Raw genomic sequence first — 15876 nt, 5'->3', positions numbered from 1 at the left:
TGCTTTCATCTTCCCATGGCATTAGCTGTGTCTGTGTCTAAATTTCTTGTATTTTTTATGAAAACATTAGTTATATTGCATTAGGGATCCACCCTGGTCCAGTATGACTTCATCTTAACTAATTACATCTATAATAACCCTATTTCTAAGTAAGGTCACATCCTGAGGCAGTAGGGGTTAGGACTTCAACATATATTAGAGGAGAAGGGATGCAGAACAGCCTATAAGAAGGTCCAAATGCTTTGTCATGCCAGGATCCAACATTACCTTAGTTTTACTGTAGTCCAGATCCAAAAGCATACACAAACTCCTTCATTCATCTTTCACTTTCTAGAAACCCTGAGATAATATCTATGTTCCTTTTCTTTAGCTTATTTAAAAGCATTAGTAGTTGTGTAGGGAGAAGGATCATTGAATTGTAGTCTTTCAATCATTAGTGGGTGGTTTTGGTAAGTCTTTGAGCCTCAGCTTCCTCATCTATAAATTGGAAATTCATCCTTCCTAGTCAGAGGACTGTGGTTCAAATAAAATAAAATAAAATGCAAAAAGAGATTGGAAAAGCTATAAAGAATACTCAATGTTATTTTTATCTGTTCAAGTTTATAAATATAAAACCAAAAAGAAAGCTGGTCATTTTTTTCTCTTATTGATCAATGTGTGTTTGAAATCAAGCACATGCTTTAAGGTAGCAAATTAGTCTCAAAAATGTTACCTGGAGTACAAATTAATGCTTTAGCTTTCTGTTGATGTAGAACAGCAATCACATTCCCTGTTTCAAATGTTCTTTATAGCTTATTAAAGTTAGATATCTTAGGAAATAATTATTCTCTATTGAAAGAGTAGCATTTTGCCCTGGCTGGCATAGCTCAGTGGATTGAGTGTGGGCTGTGAACCAAAGTGTCACAGATTCGATTCCCAGTCAGGGCACATGCCTGGGTTGCAGGCCACGGCCCCCAGCAACCTCACATTGATGTCTCTCTATCTCTCTTTCTCCCTCCCTTCCCTCTCTAAAAATAAATAAAATCTTTAAAAATAAAGAAAGAGTAGCATTTCACAGTTATAAAGACAAGAAGTAATTTTCCTTTGTAGGTGTAGAAAGGTCATCATGACAGATATTCCTGTAGTAGCAAACCCACAAAATCTCAACTAGTCAGAGTTGAAAGCTTGTTGCCATAGCTTGCTGGAAAATGTGCATCTCACGGTATGTGTTCCCAGATGTATTAGTTTGATAGGCTGCTTATCAAAGTACCACAGCCTGGATTGCCTAAACAGACATATATTGTCTCATATTTTTGGAGGCTGGAAGTCCGAGGTCAAGGTGCTGGTTGGTTTCCTCAGAGGCCTCTTTTCTTGGCTTGCAGATGACCTTCTTCCTCCTTTGTCTTCACATGGTATTCCTGCTGTGCATGCCTATGTCTGTGCCCAAATTTCCTCTTCTTCTAAGGACACCAGTCATAGTAGATGAGAGCTCACCCAAATGACCTCATTTAACTTAACTGCTATTTTAAATACCTTATCTTCAAATACAATCACATTCTGAGGTTGAATCTTTAACATATGAGTTTTGGTCAGCTAATAACACTCTGTCCCTGACCCCTCCAAATACATGTCCTACTTATAGGCAAACTATATCTATCATTTTACTTTAGAACCCTAAATCGCAGCTCCAAAGATTTTTATAAAAACTGAAGTGAAGCAATTTTTTTCCTTGAAATATTAAGATATTTAGGGTCATCTTTCCTTCCTCTTAAAACAGGTGGTGTATACTTCAATTATATTATAGATGTCAGCTAATCTATTCAACACACTCTCTCTCTCAGGGTCTCCTGTGTGTCTGTCCTGGGGCTGTGACAGCATCTTCAGATAAAGCTCTTACTCAGCCTCTAGAATGCTTCACAGCTTGTCCAGGCCATGACTTCAGAGACAATGGAACCAACCATTTCTCCTTCATGCTTGTATCCTCATTCCTTGACACTTAGCACTCATTACAAACTGGTTCTCTGCTTTCTTCCAGTTACATATTAAAAAGTATTTTGGATTTCAATATTTTTATGCACTGAGGTGAGGAAAGTATTGGGCTAGGAGTCCTGATTCTAGGCAGCATTGCCAACAACCTCACTTGCCTTAGTTGCTTCAACTGTAAATTAATGTGATTTGGATTGTAAATCACTACAGGTACTTCCAAGTCAGTAATTCTGTGTCTCACTCAGGCCTGAGGAATCAGAGAGGCCTCTTGGAGGAGGGAGAATATGAGATTCATTCCCAAGTGAGAGTTAGTTGAGGGGCATTTAGGGCAGTGGAAGGATCAGAATTGATAGCAATCCTAATGTACTCCTAGAACTTGACCCAAGTCCCAGCCACTATGTTGGCATTTGAATACAAGTGTGCTCACCTACAGGAACATCAGAGGCATTATTCAGACCACACAGTGACTGCTTACCATTTGTCACCTTAGATTACTGGCCTTTAGGTAGTGGTGGTTTTTTACTTTTGTTCACCCTCCATTGCTATCCTGTTTAGAGTAGGCATGAGGATACATATTCCACACCTCCACCTACCCTATACCTCAAACTTGCAATAATCTAGAATAGACAGGATTATAACAGGCTAATAGATAATATAATTTATAAAAGCTCTGTTAAGGAAGAAGTGACTTATCACTGCTCAAAATGGCTTTAGAACATCTGTTTTCATCATTTAATATCAGGTATACCAAGTATTTGAAATTGTCCAAGAAACTCATCTCCTTGTGAGATTTCACTGTAAGAGACCATCCAAAGAAGAGAATTAGGTAGAGTTGTATATAAGCTTGGTGGTCATAACAAAATACCATAGGAAGAGTGGCTTAAATAACAGACATTTATTTTCTCTCAGTTCTGGAGGCCCTTAAGTCCAAGATCAAGGTGCCAGCTGGGATGGTTCCTGGTGGGATATGTCTTTCTGGTTTGCAGATGCTATCCTCTTGCTGTGTCCTTATGTGGCCTTTCCTGTGTGTGAGCATGGGCTGGGGGAAAACAGAGAGAGAGAGAAAGAAAGAGAGAGAGAGAGAGAGAGAGAGTTGTCTGCTGTCTCTTCCTATTCTTATAAGGACATCCATCCTGATTATGGCTCATTCTTATGACTTTTATTTTTAAACTCTTAATCACCTCCTTGAAGGCTCAATCTACAAATTAAAGGGCTTAGGGCTTCACAATATGAATTGGAGAGGGGGCAAGTTAGCCCACAGTAAGTTATTTGAGAGCTGTAAGTACTGCCTTATGCCACGTGTCATATGGACAGGTAACCAGAGATTGCTGTGAACTCTAAAATAGTATCTCAAAAGCCAGCACCATTCTGAAAGTAACCAAGCTTCTTCCATCTGAAAAATGAGAAAATTATTCTACTTTCCTTTTTTTTTCCTCTCTCAGACTTGTGCATTTTAAAATAGATTTGAAACCCAGGAAATTAGTACCTTCAATTTATTCCCAGAACAGATAACTAATAGGTATAGAAAATTAAAAATTTTCAGCCAGCTCACTTTCATGTTTCATAACACATACCACTTTGGCTTTGGAGTAGTTTAATTTGAATTAATCATTAGACACTCTTCAGAGTTGAAAATTATGTGTTATTTAAAGCAAGTTACATATTGTTAGTATAATCCAACACATAAAATTTAGTCTGAGGTACAGTCAGTCATACCTAAGTTTGATACTCTACATATTTTTGGCACCAAAACATCAGATGACAAGAATGATTTCCAAGCTCAAATTTAAATAATTTGAGGATGGGGGAGATCCATGAAAGAAAGCCCCTTTAGGAATACAGATCATAGGGTGGAGGAATAGGACTTTTCTAACGATTCTATTAAACTAAAGGATATTCCCTGAGATGTTTGATCAGGCACAAAGATGAATGGCAGTAGAACCACTGAGCTGTCTCAATATTTTCAGCACCTGGCCAATGTGGTGCAAATTTACAAGAGACTGTTCATTGTCCAATCTGGTTTCAGCGGTGATCTGCATCTGTTGAGCTCACCCACCACACCGACTCTACACACCCACCAGCATGGCCAGGCACACTTCTTCCTGATCAAAGGGAAGATAATGAAGAGAAAGAAACTGCTCCTGCCAAAGAAGGTATTCTAACTTCATTGAAGGCTTTTAGAAATCACTTGCACATGGAAGACAGGTTAGCTTGTCCCTTACGATTCATTAGAAGGTGGCCTCACCTACTTCCCCAATTCTCTGTTTCCAATGAGAACATTTGGCATTATCAGTGAAACCAAATAACCTCTTAAAGAAGGAAAGCCTGACACTTTATCAAGAATAGTTAAGCACAGGTCACATTTCCCAGGGTCACAGACACGTGAATTTGATAGAAAACCAAATTCACTATTGGCCCTCAGGGAGTAGCTGTATATGTGACATTACTTGCCATTCAGGGCAATTGATGCATGTTATAGTTTCTCATCTTTCTTAAACCATCTGTGTTGCCACCAAGTGCCCAGTGTAATAGGTTAAGGGGGAATTCTTTGCTTAATGGCAATGTGACTTCTCTAGAAATGACAAATGCAATTATCACTGCAAACCTGGGGTGTTTTAAGAGAGGAAATTACTATAAAGTCTTCATTCCAGTCCCTGCTGGATCTGTGGTCTGTTTCAGAATGAGTGTTTGATAAACATTCTGGCTGCTGGGTCAGAATCCATTGTCTTTTCAGCTGCAGGGATGTAATTGGCCCCTCCAATGACAAGCTATAGTGTAGAAGGTGGATGCTGCACTGGACTACCAGTGGGAAGCAACTGGCTAGGGCCCATTATACTTTCTCCTTGTGTCCTGCCGTCCTCACCTTTGGGGAAGTCTATTTCTCTACAGAGCTCTAGCTTTGTATAAGACAAAGAGGTCAACAGAGGAATATGTGGTGTCTCAGGTAGAAGTAGGCTGCAATGGAAAATATTAAAGAATCCCAGCTAAGGATGCTTGTGTCACTGGAACCACCCCAACAGAGTGAGACTCTGGTGGACTCTGAGCCCTCTGCTTTTATGGAGCATCTAGATGCAGAGACTCTTGTCCCCTTCTTTACTATTATTCACCCATTCAACTGACAGGATATCTGCTAGGTTCTGGGACAGCAATGACCAACAAGCCAGGGAAGGGCTGTCTGCATAAAGCTTTCAGTATAATGGTGGCAATAGCATTGTTGACATTTTGTGCTGCATAATTATGTGTTGCCATGGGGTGGACGAGAATTGTCCTGGGCATTATAGGATGCATAGCAGCATCTCTGGCCTCCACCCACTAGATGCTAATAGCCACCCACCTTTCCTTGCTGTGACAACCAAGCATGTCTCCAGACTTTGCCAACTATCCCCCAGGAGGAGGTAGGGCAAAAGGTCCTCTGGTTGAGCTAGGCTGAAATATAAGAAAACTAACAAAAATACATGTGTGTATCTTTAAGTTGTAATAAATATCACAAAGGAAACAAATATGTCACTAGCTGAGAAAAAAATTTATAGAATTGATTAGGTTAGATGATTATGTTCAATCTCTTTAAAAAGGTGATATTTAGGATGTTAATATTGAATATAGGAGTGTTCCAGAAAGAGCAATGGAGAGGCTAGAGAGACAAAGGTCATGTCATGAAGGGCTTATGGGACTGTGATGGGAGTAGAGATTTTATAATAATTGTGATGGGGAGACTTGGGAGAATTTCAAGCAAGAAAGAGAAATGACTTGGCTTAGGTTTTAAAAACAACAGATTTTCCCCTGCAGTGTATAGAATACATTTGCATGGATGAAGTAGAGTGGAGGCATTTGTATTTTCATTCTATTTTGTGAAGGCTCTTTGTATGTTTGACTTATGTTAAGTGATCAGAGTGGGTAGAAAGTAAAGGAAGATAAGACTAAGGCCAATATGGAAAGATGTTATTAATAGAGGACATTTAATATGCAGCAAATTCTAAGGATAAATAATTAAATATAAGAAAAAATGATGATGGTACAAAATAAAAGTGGCTAAGTGATAAGATCCATGCGAATATTGCTTTGGGGACTATTTTCAATTTGTAAAATGGGAATCAACATAGAATGCCTTAAACACATATTAATGAAGATTGAGATACTTTAGTAAACCTTAACTCCAGTGACAGAAACAAATCCCTCAAAGATAGTTATTTTAATTATTGCTATTAAGAAAAATCATCATTTACTTTGTTAAAAAACATAAAATTGAACTGAGTAAAAATTTAAAGATCTTATTGGCTTTATTCAATGATTCATGAACCTGGCAGCATCCAATGTAACAGACAGAAAGCAGCTCTGAGGAGCTGTACAAAATGAAAGACTTTTATAGGCAAAAGAGAGCAGGAATGTGGAATTTATACAAGACAAAAAGTGGGTTAGTTATTGCAAGGTTACTTTCCTTAGAGGAGGGCAGGGGTCTATCAGGAGATTACTGATTGGCTGGTTTAATATTCAATTTCTAGGAGAGCCAAAACTGTAATGAAGATAAGTCTTGGTTTGGTGATGGGTAGCATAAGCAACTCCATTTTGTGCCTATTGCCTCAACTGTGAGATGTGATCAATATTTAAGGCCTGGGTGCTTCCCCCAGCTACCACTCTGCAGTGGTACCATTTTGCAGTTTTGTTTTGTTCTTTTCCTGAATTTCTGTGTAATATATTCACAGGTCACAATGTCAGGCTCACATTCTTTAAGTTGCTCATTCTCCTCATTCCTTTTCTGATGATCTAGTTTTAGGAAGATCATTTACTTGGTAGTTAGCAGCTGTGAACATGCAGTTAAAGCTTTTGAGAGAATACAGTGCACCAGGGAGACTACCATAAGCAGGATAATTCCCAATGTCTGGAGTGCACTTCAGAACAATGGTCTCCAGAACACAAACCAATCAGAATCAAGGAAGTCAAAGAAAGGAGGAATCGCTTTTTGCAGCCAGTCATCTTAGTGACCTTATGTAGCTAAATCTCACCCTCACCAGAAATATCAATTCAAGTGCAGCAAGTGGTGTTGACCACAGCACAAACACCTCCCTACTCAGCAAAAATATAATCAGGGCTACTCTATCAAGAACAACTTTGGCAGAGAGTCTTAAGTATTTTTGGGGGGCAGCTATTGCTTTAGCAGGAGGTCTTCTAATATCTTTAAGGGTTAAGAAGAGGTTCCTGATCATAGCTTCACATGCATTTATTCCTGGATAGGGATCAGCCAGAGGAAGCTGATTTTGAATCACAAAGGCTTCCTGGTACTTCCCGTTTGAGTCTGTGACTGAAGATTGGAAAGGTAACAACACTGGAGGCCAGTAAGTTTAAGAGTCTGTAGACCACATGGATGGTTTTATTCTGGTTACCTTTGCCTTATGTCCCTTTCTTCATATAGAACAAGGACACAAAGTTCTTTGGGCTAGGGTTTGTTAACCAGAGAGGAAAATGGACCCCAGGAATAGAGTGTCTGACACAAAATAGAGGGAGCTGAGTTTGTTCCAGAGAAATTGAGGCATTGAAATTCAGGGAAAAGTTTGTAGCAAGCAAACTACAGGATCACCAGTAATATGGGAAATCCAACAGTTGTTTGGAGGTTAGATAACACCCTTTGCAGTGGCCAGAGATATGTGAGCAATGGCATTATCTTTTCAGGACAGATCAAGACAAACAGTGGACCGAAATCTTATAAAGACCTTTATAGTATAGGAATTAGGAAAATAATGTTAAGAAAGGAAAGGAGGAATGGAAAGAAGAATTCTTTGTCTAACATCTGGGGAAGAAGTTATCTACCTTGAGGTCAGCTACTTCTCTTCCTAGTCAATTTGATTTTGAGGTCTCCAGCATCTGGACAGGACCAGATATGAGGCTGAACCTTCCTCAGTTGTGAAATATGTACCCCAGGTGCGACACCTCTTATAGTAGTGTCCAGGATATCTGGGAGGGTCCTTCCCACAAATCTTATTTTTGCAAAAACATCAGAGTAAAACTATAACTGTAAATAAAAAACTTAAAAATACCCATGGTTAAAGAAATGATTAGAGTTCATTATAATGGAATTGACAAGGAAATTTATTTCTGTGAATTATGACATTTTAAGATAACTGGGCTTATGACTGATAGTACTAGGAATAACAGATTTCTAGGAATTTCATACAATTTCTAGAACAATTACTATAATAGCAAGCACCCATACAAATATAATCTAAGGTTAACATCACTCTGTTTGATAATACTTCCCATGTAATTTAACACATCAAATAAAACTATTTTAACATCTTCCTAGGTGAGCAGGTAAGAGACAAATCCTTTGAGATTTTCTGAGGGCCCTTTGTAAAATCTCAAAGTTGGTTTGAGATCACAAAACCTCTATTTAGAATTTGACTTTGGGAAAATGTCAAAAGGTTTCTTAAGTAATTGAAGATTTGACAAAGACAATAAATTATTTTGTAAGACAAAGTCTTTACTGTCCAGGCATATAAAAGGTAAAGAAACTCAGCCTCTGAAAAAAGGCCTTTGTCCTTTTAACAGAGAAGAAACAAAATTCTAACTTTGAAATAGTATACTTTTAACATTAAAACTCATTTTGTAAAACCTTAAATAAATTCAGTCCAATCTTAGCCAGCTTGACTGCACATTAAATTCCTTTTCCACAAAATTTCTACTTTTTAATATCCATTTAGATTTTGTCCTATTCTTTCTCAGTCTATTATTACATCCAGTCATTTTACTTTTCTCATCTACTTTTCATACATAGTTGTTTCCTTTGAGCCTTATTATTTCTAGGTAGTTTTAATTACATATATACTAATTAAAATTAGCCTTAGAATCCTTAATTCCTACTGAAAACTAAGAAGTGTGCAACAGTGGATTGTCTGTTACACCAGCATTTTGTAGAATGGAAATACATAGATACAGGGGTGGGAAAAAGAAGGTTTACAGTTGTGAGTACGCAAACACATAGTTTATTCTTGTGTTATTTTCCATATGAATTGTAAACCTATTTTTGCCTCACCCTATACATTTCATAATTTATAGAAATATATTATTCACAGTAAATATTTTAGTGTGGTACAAAACATATTTACCAATAGACCCAAATGTCTATAGTTCCTCAGTAAAAGAAAGTAAAAAGTAGATAAACCCATGTTCACTAACTAATGTTTCAGTATTTTATCTTATTTTGAAATGATATAGATATTCAATGAATACCCATTATTTAAATTTTATCAATGTAACTTTAAGGTTTGAAGTTACCAAGATGATTTTGGAAGTTACTTCTGACATACCATGGTTATTATTAAAAAGTTCATCTATAAACTTTTATCACATGTCTATACAATTTATTTTTTCTTAACAAGTTTGTTTTGATGGCTCATAAAAATTTCATGAGACATTAAACAGCTAATCATCATCTTAAGGTATCTTTCTTGCTAACAAATTCTATAATGGAGATAAACTTATTTAACTTTTAGTAAACCTAGGTAGAAGAAAAGTATCAAATTTAATTTTTATAACTCTAAAGACATACCTCTTTACATGGAGCTCTTTAAAAATTAATTTTGGCAATAACCACCAGAGGTAGAAAAATATTATACATCTATAACATACATATATAGATAAGCAAACATTCAGATAGATACAGAGATGTTATAGCTTTCATTTTAAAATTTTAGCCATATGATGGTATGATAATAAAAAACTGACTAGTTTACAAAATAACAGGTGGATACAGAAGATGGAATAAGTTAAGGTTATATGCTCAGCTGGCTTAAACATTTCATTAATACATGGGGCAAAGATTTTTAAGATTTTCATGAACCTAGATTTTAAACAGTGTTTTTGGTGTGTGTATCTGGTAAGAACTAAATTTGGTTCCTAGAGAAAACCAAGCAAAATACTTTCATCTCAAAAAGCAGGGAGGACTTAAATTTTAGCAAGAAGGATGTTTTTTCCCTAACTCTAGGTCTTTTAAAATATCTACAAGCCTTTTAAGATAAATGGGAGAGGTTTGGGGATTGATTAAAAAAAAGGATAGGTGAGCTTTGAATTGCTTCTAGAGCTTCATTTCTGTTCTTGTAAAGACTCAATTTATAAAACAGAACAGTTGTTTTTAATTCCTCAAAGAACTGGGTAGCAACCTGAATGACCTCAAGGGGCTGACACACCCATCCAACTACATTATTTTCAACTGTGATAAAAATGAAAAGATTTTTATGTTCTAGATTTATAGCTGTTTGTCTTTGAAATAGTTCCCCCCCCCCCCCCCCGGATACATACATAGTTTCATTATCAATAGCTTAGCTGGGAAGAGTTACACAAAATTCCTACCAGGCTCTGAATACCAGCTTCTGATTTGGCCAACTTCTGGCCATAGAGCTACTATATTCTTTCAAATATCTTGTCAAGTTTAATCAGGGACAAATGGTAAATATTTTTGGCAGTATTGAACAATAATTTGGACACAGGAGACATTCCTAAAGAGGATGCAAAAGATACTACCCTCCCAAGATTGGGAGCCACTCCCAAAGATAGCCCAAAGAAAGGCCAACTTCAATTCCTTCAGAGCTGGCAACACTAGATAGGGCCCTAACTGCAAATGCAGTGCCAACCACATTTCTGTCGAGTCATATTTTTGGGGTCCCCTACCTGACAGTTGCCAAGCCAAGTTCTCAGGACACAAATGCAATAAACAAGAATATGCAGTAATTTTCCCTGAGATTAGAGGATCGACAACTAATGGGTCTATATTTGGAAAGGAAGGGGCAATGTGAAATTTTACCCTTCTCTCATGAGTAGGTCTGGCAGAGGTCTGAGAGAGCTGATGCTAGTGTAAGTGGAGTTTAGAGAGGGTAGGCCAGGCATCTACTAAAATTTGGCAAGGTTTTCCAAACCTTGGAATAACTTTAATTTCCCCTTGGCTGTTTAAGGGGATAACTGGTAGCAGCTTACTGGAGAATTCCTCAGAGTCCTATTAATCCTGGGAAGGACCCTCATTTGAGGGTGTAAATAGGGAGTCTGTAAGGCAATTAATTTGGCAGACTTTTACTTGTGGTCTTGTAGTCTCTTCAGAGTGGAAAGGCAAGTCAGACAGAGCATTGGTCCACTGTGAGTACTCGGAAAAGGAGGATGGGGCAGAAGTAAGAGTCCTATTAATTTTACTTTAGGTATCTCTTGTGTCTTTAATTTTTCATTAGATTTTGTAATACATCTTTCAATTAAGCTATTTTAGCATCTTGAAGACTTTTTGAGGCTTCTGCCTGCCAATTAAAATAGGTTTCTCATTCTGTTTGATTTGGGAGACCTTGCTTTCAAGTGGACTTCTTGAATGATCTTGTTGGACTAGAACATCTCCTATAATGGCCATTGTAATTCTAGGGTGTCTTTGTGTATTTTGACATTTTTTGTTGATAGCTACAGCTTCTGGGACTACAGTTGTGCTGGAAGGTCACCACCTTGGATCAATTCATTGAAACTTGATCTCCTTTCTCTAGCCAAACCTTGGGTCTCTCAGAGTCAAGTTTATGCCTAAGAGCGATGTATCACTGTGTTGAGGATTGTGTGGTGTTTTACAGTGTACCTGATAGCACAGAAATTTTCTTGAGGTTGGCAGGTAGCCCAATGTCAGTTTAACCTGTTCTGAACAAAGCTGTCCTAACATGGGAGCCTTAGAGTTACATGATGAGCACTTTAACAAGTTTTAAGTGTTCAACCCATGCCCACCAGTTTTGCAGCTTTGTTTCTGAAACTCCCATTAACAAGAATAGATATGTTATGTTTTTTACCACATGTGCACATAAATAGAAACCAACAGTAACTGAGGAAACAGAACTATGAACACCAGCAGCAACCAAAGAGATACTACTGCAGACTAGGCAAGAGAAAGTCTTAGCTGCACAGTTCCCAATGTAAAACTACAGACTAAACCAGCAGACACCAAAAATGGAGCTCATGGATTGACATTGGGATGGCACTTAGTTAGAGCCTCAGTCTAGGCTGAGCCATGAACACTTGGACTTGAAAGCCAGTTAGATGAGGAGCTAAACACAAAGAGACCTGAGAGAAACTTACCCAGGGAAACTTTGAGACAGAACTCAAATGGCTCAAAGGTGCCAATGCCTGTGTTTCTTGTTGTCCTTGAAGCCATCAGAAGTCTCCTTTGGATCCCATCACTGCTACCAAACTGTTAAAGAAAATTTCAACTGAGTAAATTTTTAAGTTCTTATTGGCTTTTTTCAATAACTCATAAATCATGCAGCAACCAATCTAGTAGATAAAAGGGAGCTTGGAGGAGCTGTACAAAGTAAAGAATTTATAGGCAGAAGGGAGCAGGAACAAGGAAGTTATACGGGGGAAAAAGTGGGTAGGTCATTGCAAGGTCACTTTCCTTAGGGGACAGTAGGAATCTATTAGGCAGATTAATTCATTAGTGCTTAACAGGTGATTCCTGATTGACTGGTGTAATTGTCTGTCTTTGGGAGAGGTGAAACTAATTATGTTAAGTCTTGGTTTTGTAATGTGGGTTTAACATAAGCAGCTCCATTTCGATCCCATTTTCTTTTTTTTGACAACTTCTTATATGTAAATATCATGTTTTACTTTCTACATATTTAACAGATTCATCTGTTCTTCTTGACCACCATACAACTAGAATCTATTCCTAAGCCTGGACTTAAAATAAAAATTCATATTTAACTCATTAAAACAATTTTAAAAGAGATTATAGTGAATTTTAAAAAATGATGATAAAGCAAGAAAAACCTGCAATGGGTAGCCAGTCCTTTCACAGAATGACCCCAAAGGGGGAAAATAAACAATATAGGATTATACTTTGATAGAAACAATAAAAATGGAACAATGTCCTGATTAATCAGCCAGAGAAAGTGGTATCAAGCAATTACTCATTCACAAATAAGGGCATCTTCACTATGAGGAAAGTGGATGCTAGGTGCTGGGATACAATGGACATCAAACTCTAGATATTTCAGCCAATGCAAAAGTAGAAAAAGCTTGCATTATATCATAATTATATGACCAAAATGTGAAGTGTGGACTATTGCTGCAATGTTTTCCTGAAGACAGGACATTTTGCTAACGATGACATATGCTCAGGTGGCACTTACTATATGCTAGGAACTATTTGTTATTACTCATTTAATCTTCATATCAATCTGATCAAGTAGGCATTATTACCTTCATTTTATAGATAAGAAAACTGGGGATTTAGAGAGGCTTAATAACTTAAGATACGTAACTGGCAAGTGATGGACCCAGGATTTGAAATGAGGCACTTTTGTTTCAAATTCTATGTCTTAATCATTAAAATACACTGCTGCAAATGAGAACAGCAGAGAAAATAAAAAACCAGGACTGAAGCTGGTGCACAAAACTGGGTTCATGTGAAGAAGAAAGAGGAAGTTAGAAGTAGGGAGAAATATAACTGGAATTTCTATAATCTTCTATATTGAAACCCCTTCTGATCCTCCACCACTGACAGCTTCCAAAACTCAGACCACCTAGTTTCATTTTACATGTGATGCACAACAACCTATGAGAAGATGCTAACAAAAATTTCCAAAATGATCACTGATGTTCTTTCCTGTGAGGTAACCCCAATATTTTATTTCTTTAAACGTATCAACAAGACCCTTTTGAGCTGAATTTTTCTTAGTTATTTTTTCATTTCTTTTTATTACCGCTCATGCTCATCAACTTAATTACATTCCAATAAATAGTACTTTCTTAATTAGCAAAGTCCCACTCCATGACCTTGGGTTGTATGTATAACAATACACATTGCCAGCAGCCTAAGAGAAAATATTGCAATTTGTCTAATGTGTGATGCTTGTTTTTTGTTCACAAAGATGCTGCCATTAATTTGGATGCTGCCATTAGTATTAAAAAAGGATTGTAGATCTCATTTCATCTGGAATAAAATCTGATATGTGGAAACTCTAACGCTGGACTTAGCACACGTCATCATACCCAAAAGTCCATTTCCTGTTTCCCTTCACTTTGTGAAGATATTTGGGTGACTTGTCTGGTCATGTAAAAGAAGCAGTAGGTTCCAGCTTAGAACTAAATAACTCATTTTATTCTATACCAGGCAGTTTATCCAAACTTCCCACCTGCCCACCACCAACAACTGTTTATAGTCAAGTAACTTGTCACATATCACCTTATTCTTTCCTGAGTCGATTAGACCTGGGTCGATTAGAAACCTATTTCCTAAAGAAATAGCAACAAAAACTTCAACAAGTTTTTTTTTTTTCCCGTTTGCAAACTGAAAGAACATATTATTAAACACATTGTCAAGTTTTCACCAAAGGTGAAAATGGTTAGGATTGAATTTTGCATTAAAAAAATTTGTAGATCTTTCAAGGTTATTGGTAAATTGTTCAGATTTTGAATATTTTATCCACAGAAATCAATAGTTTGTAAAAATATACAAAAGATTTCTTGAAAAACATAAATTAATATTCTAATTATATGGGTAAGTGGGATTAATCAAGGGGTTCATTGATTAGCACTGCCCCATACAATTTTCTGTGATGGAAATGTTCTATACCTACATTGCCCAATATAGCAGACACAACCTCATAGGGCTATTGAGCACTTGAAATGTGATTGATGAATCTGAGAAATAAATACTTAATTTTAATTAAGTGTAATTTAAATTTAAATAGTACATCTGGCTAATGACCACTGTATAGATCTTCAGAAGTATTAATAGTTTTCTAGAATAAAAGTGAGAGGAAGAAGCCAGGAATTTATTACTTCTAAAACAACAACTGGCAGTGAGTAGATGGCACTTGAAAATCATGAAAAGAACACAGCAGTGTACATGAATTAAATCTCTCCAATGCCTAAACAAAACTTTGGCTGAAGTCACACAGAACTTGAGGGATGTTAAGTGCTGTGTTTCATCAAAAACTTTGAGGCATGTGGCTGTCTCACCAGTCTAACTCTTTAATGAAATGGCATCTTTAATTAACTTTTCTAGATGATATGGTCACTAGTGTTTAAGTTGAAATTCATTATTCCTCAGCAGAAAGCTACAGACTGCCCTGCTGCCTTTGCATGTAGCATCTTCAGTAGATAATTACTTCGATCCTTGTTGGAAGTTGTTAAGAGTCCTCTGTATAACACTATCCTGATCTAAAGAGCCAGACTTGCTGCAAACATGTATGAGCTAATTCATTCTGCCACAAAAAGTACATCTGATTTATCATTCTGCAAATATGCCACATTGCCACGACTAGCAAAATTTAGAATGCAGATTTCTTCAAAATCAATTTGTGGCAGAATTTTAACTATAGGTTGTTTATCTTGATTCATACGTAACTCTTGCCTGAAATACCCTTCATTATCTTTGCCCACTTGGCTAATTCCTATTTTTCCTTCAGGATTTAACTTGAGTCTCACTTTATAACATCCTCTCTTGCCCCACTTCCCAGGTCCTAGGCACTCTTTCAATCATGGCAAAATAACAGAAATGCAGCTTCTCTCTTTCTTCCATTGGACTTCAACTAAGTGAAGACAGGAACTTTGTCCCATTCATTTTTAGTTCCCTGAGCACTTAGTGATGCCTGGATATCATAAGAATACCATAAATGTAATAAATTAATATGTATTTATTCTAAAAGTTATGAGAAGAATGTATTGACGACATTTTGATGAAACATGGTAGAACAATTTCAAGGGTCAGGTCTAAATGAGGGTAATTAGCAGATATACGCTTGCCTTTATCAGGCTGGCAACTAGAAAGACAGACCATGAAGGCTGTTATAAATATTCTTTAGAAGTTTATCTTTGAAAAATATAGGAGAGACCCTTGGCATTCAAGATAGAGATGTTCAAATGTTTAAAGAATCTTCCAATCGCAGATACTCCATTAGTATA

The 15876-nt window shown here is 36.9% G+C and overlaps 1 protein-coding gene across 2 annotated transcripts in view; it reads left to right on the top strand.

Moving 5' to 3' along the window:
- GRM7 (glutamate metabotropic receptor 7) overlaps positions 1 to 15876 on the top strand; it is an 853913-nt gene that overhangs the window by 727113 nt on the left and 110924 nt on the right. The window lies entirely within an intron of this gene.

Source organism: Phyllostomus discolor, chromosome 7, assembly GCF_004126475.2.
Source record: "Phyllostomus discolor isolate MPI-MPIP mPhyDis1 chromosome 7, mPhyDis1.pri.v3, whole genome shotgun sequence".
NCBI classification, from domain to species: Eukaryota; Metazoa; Chordata; class Mammalia; order Chiroptera; family Phyllostomidae; genus Phyllostomus; species Phyllostomus discolor.
This window is presented reverse-complemented; position numbering and strand designations above follow the sequence as displayed.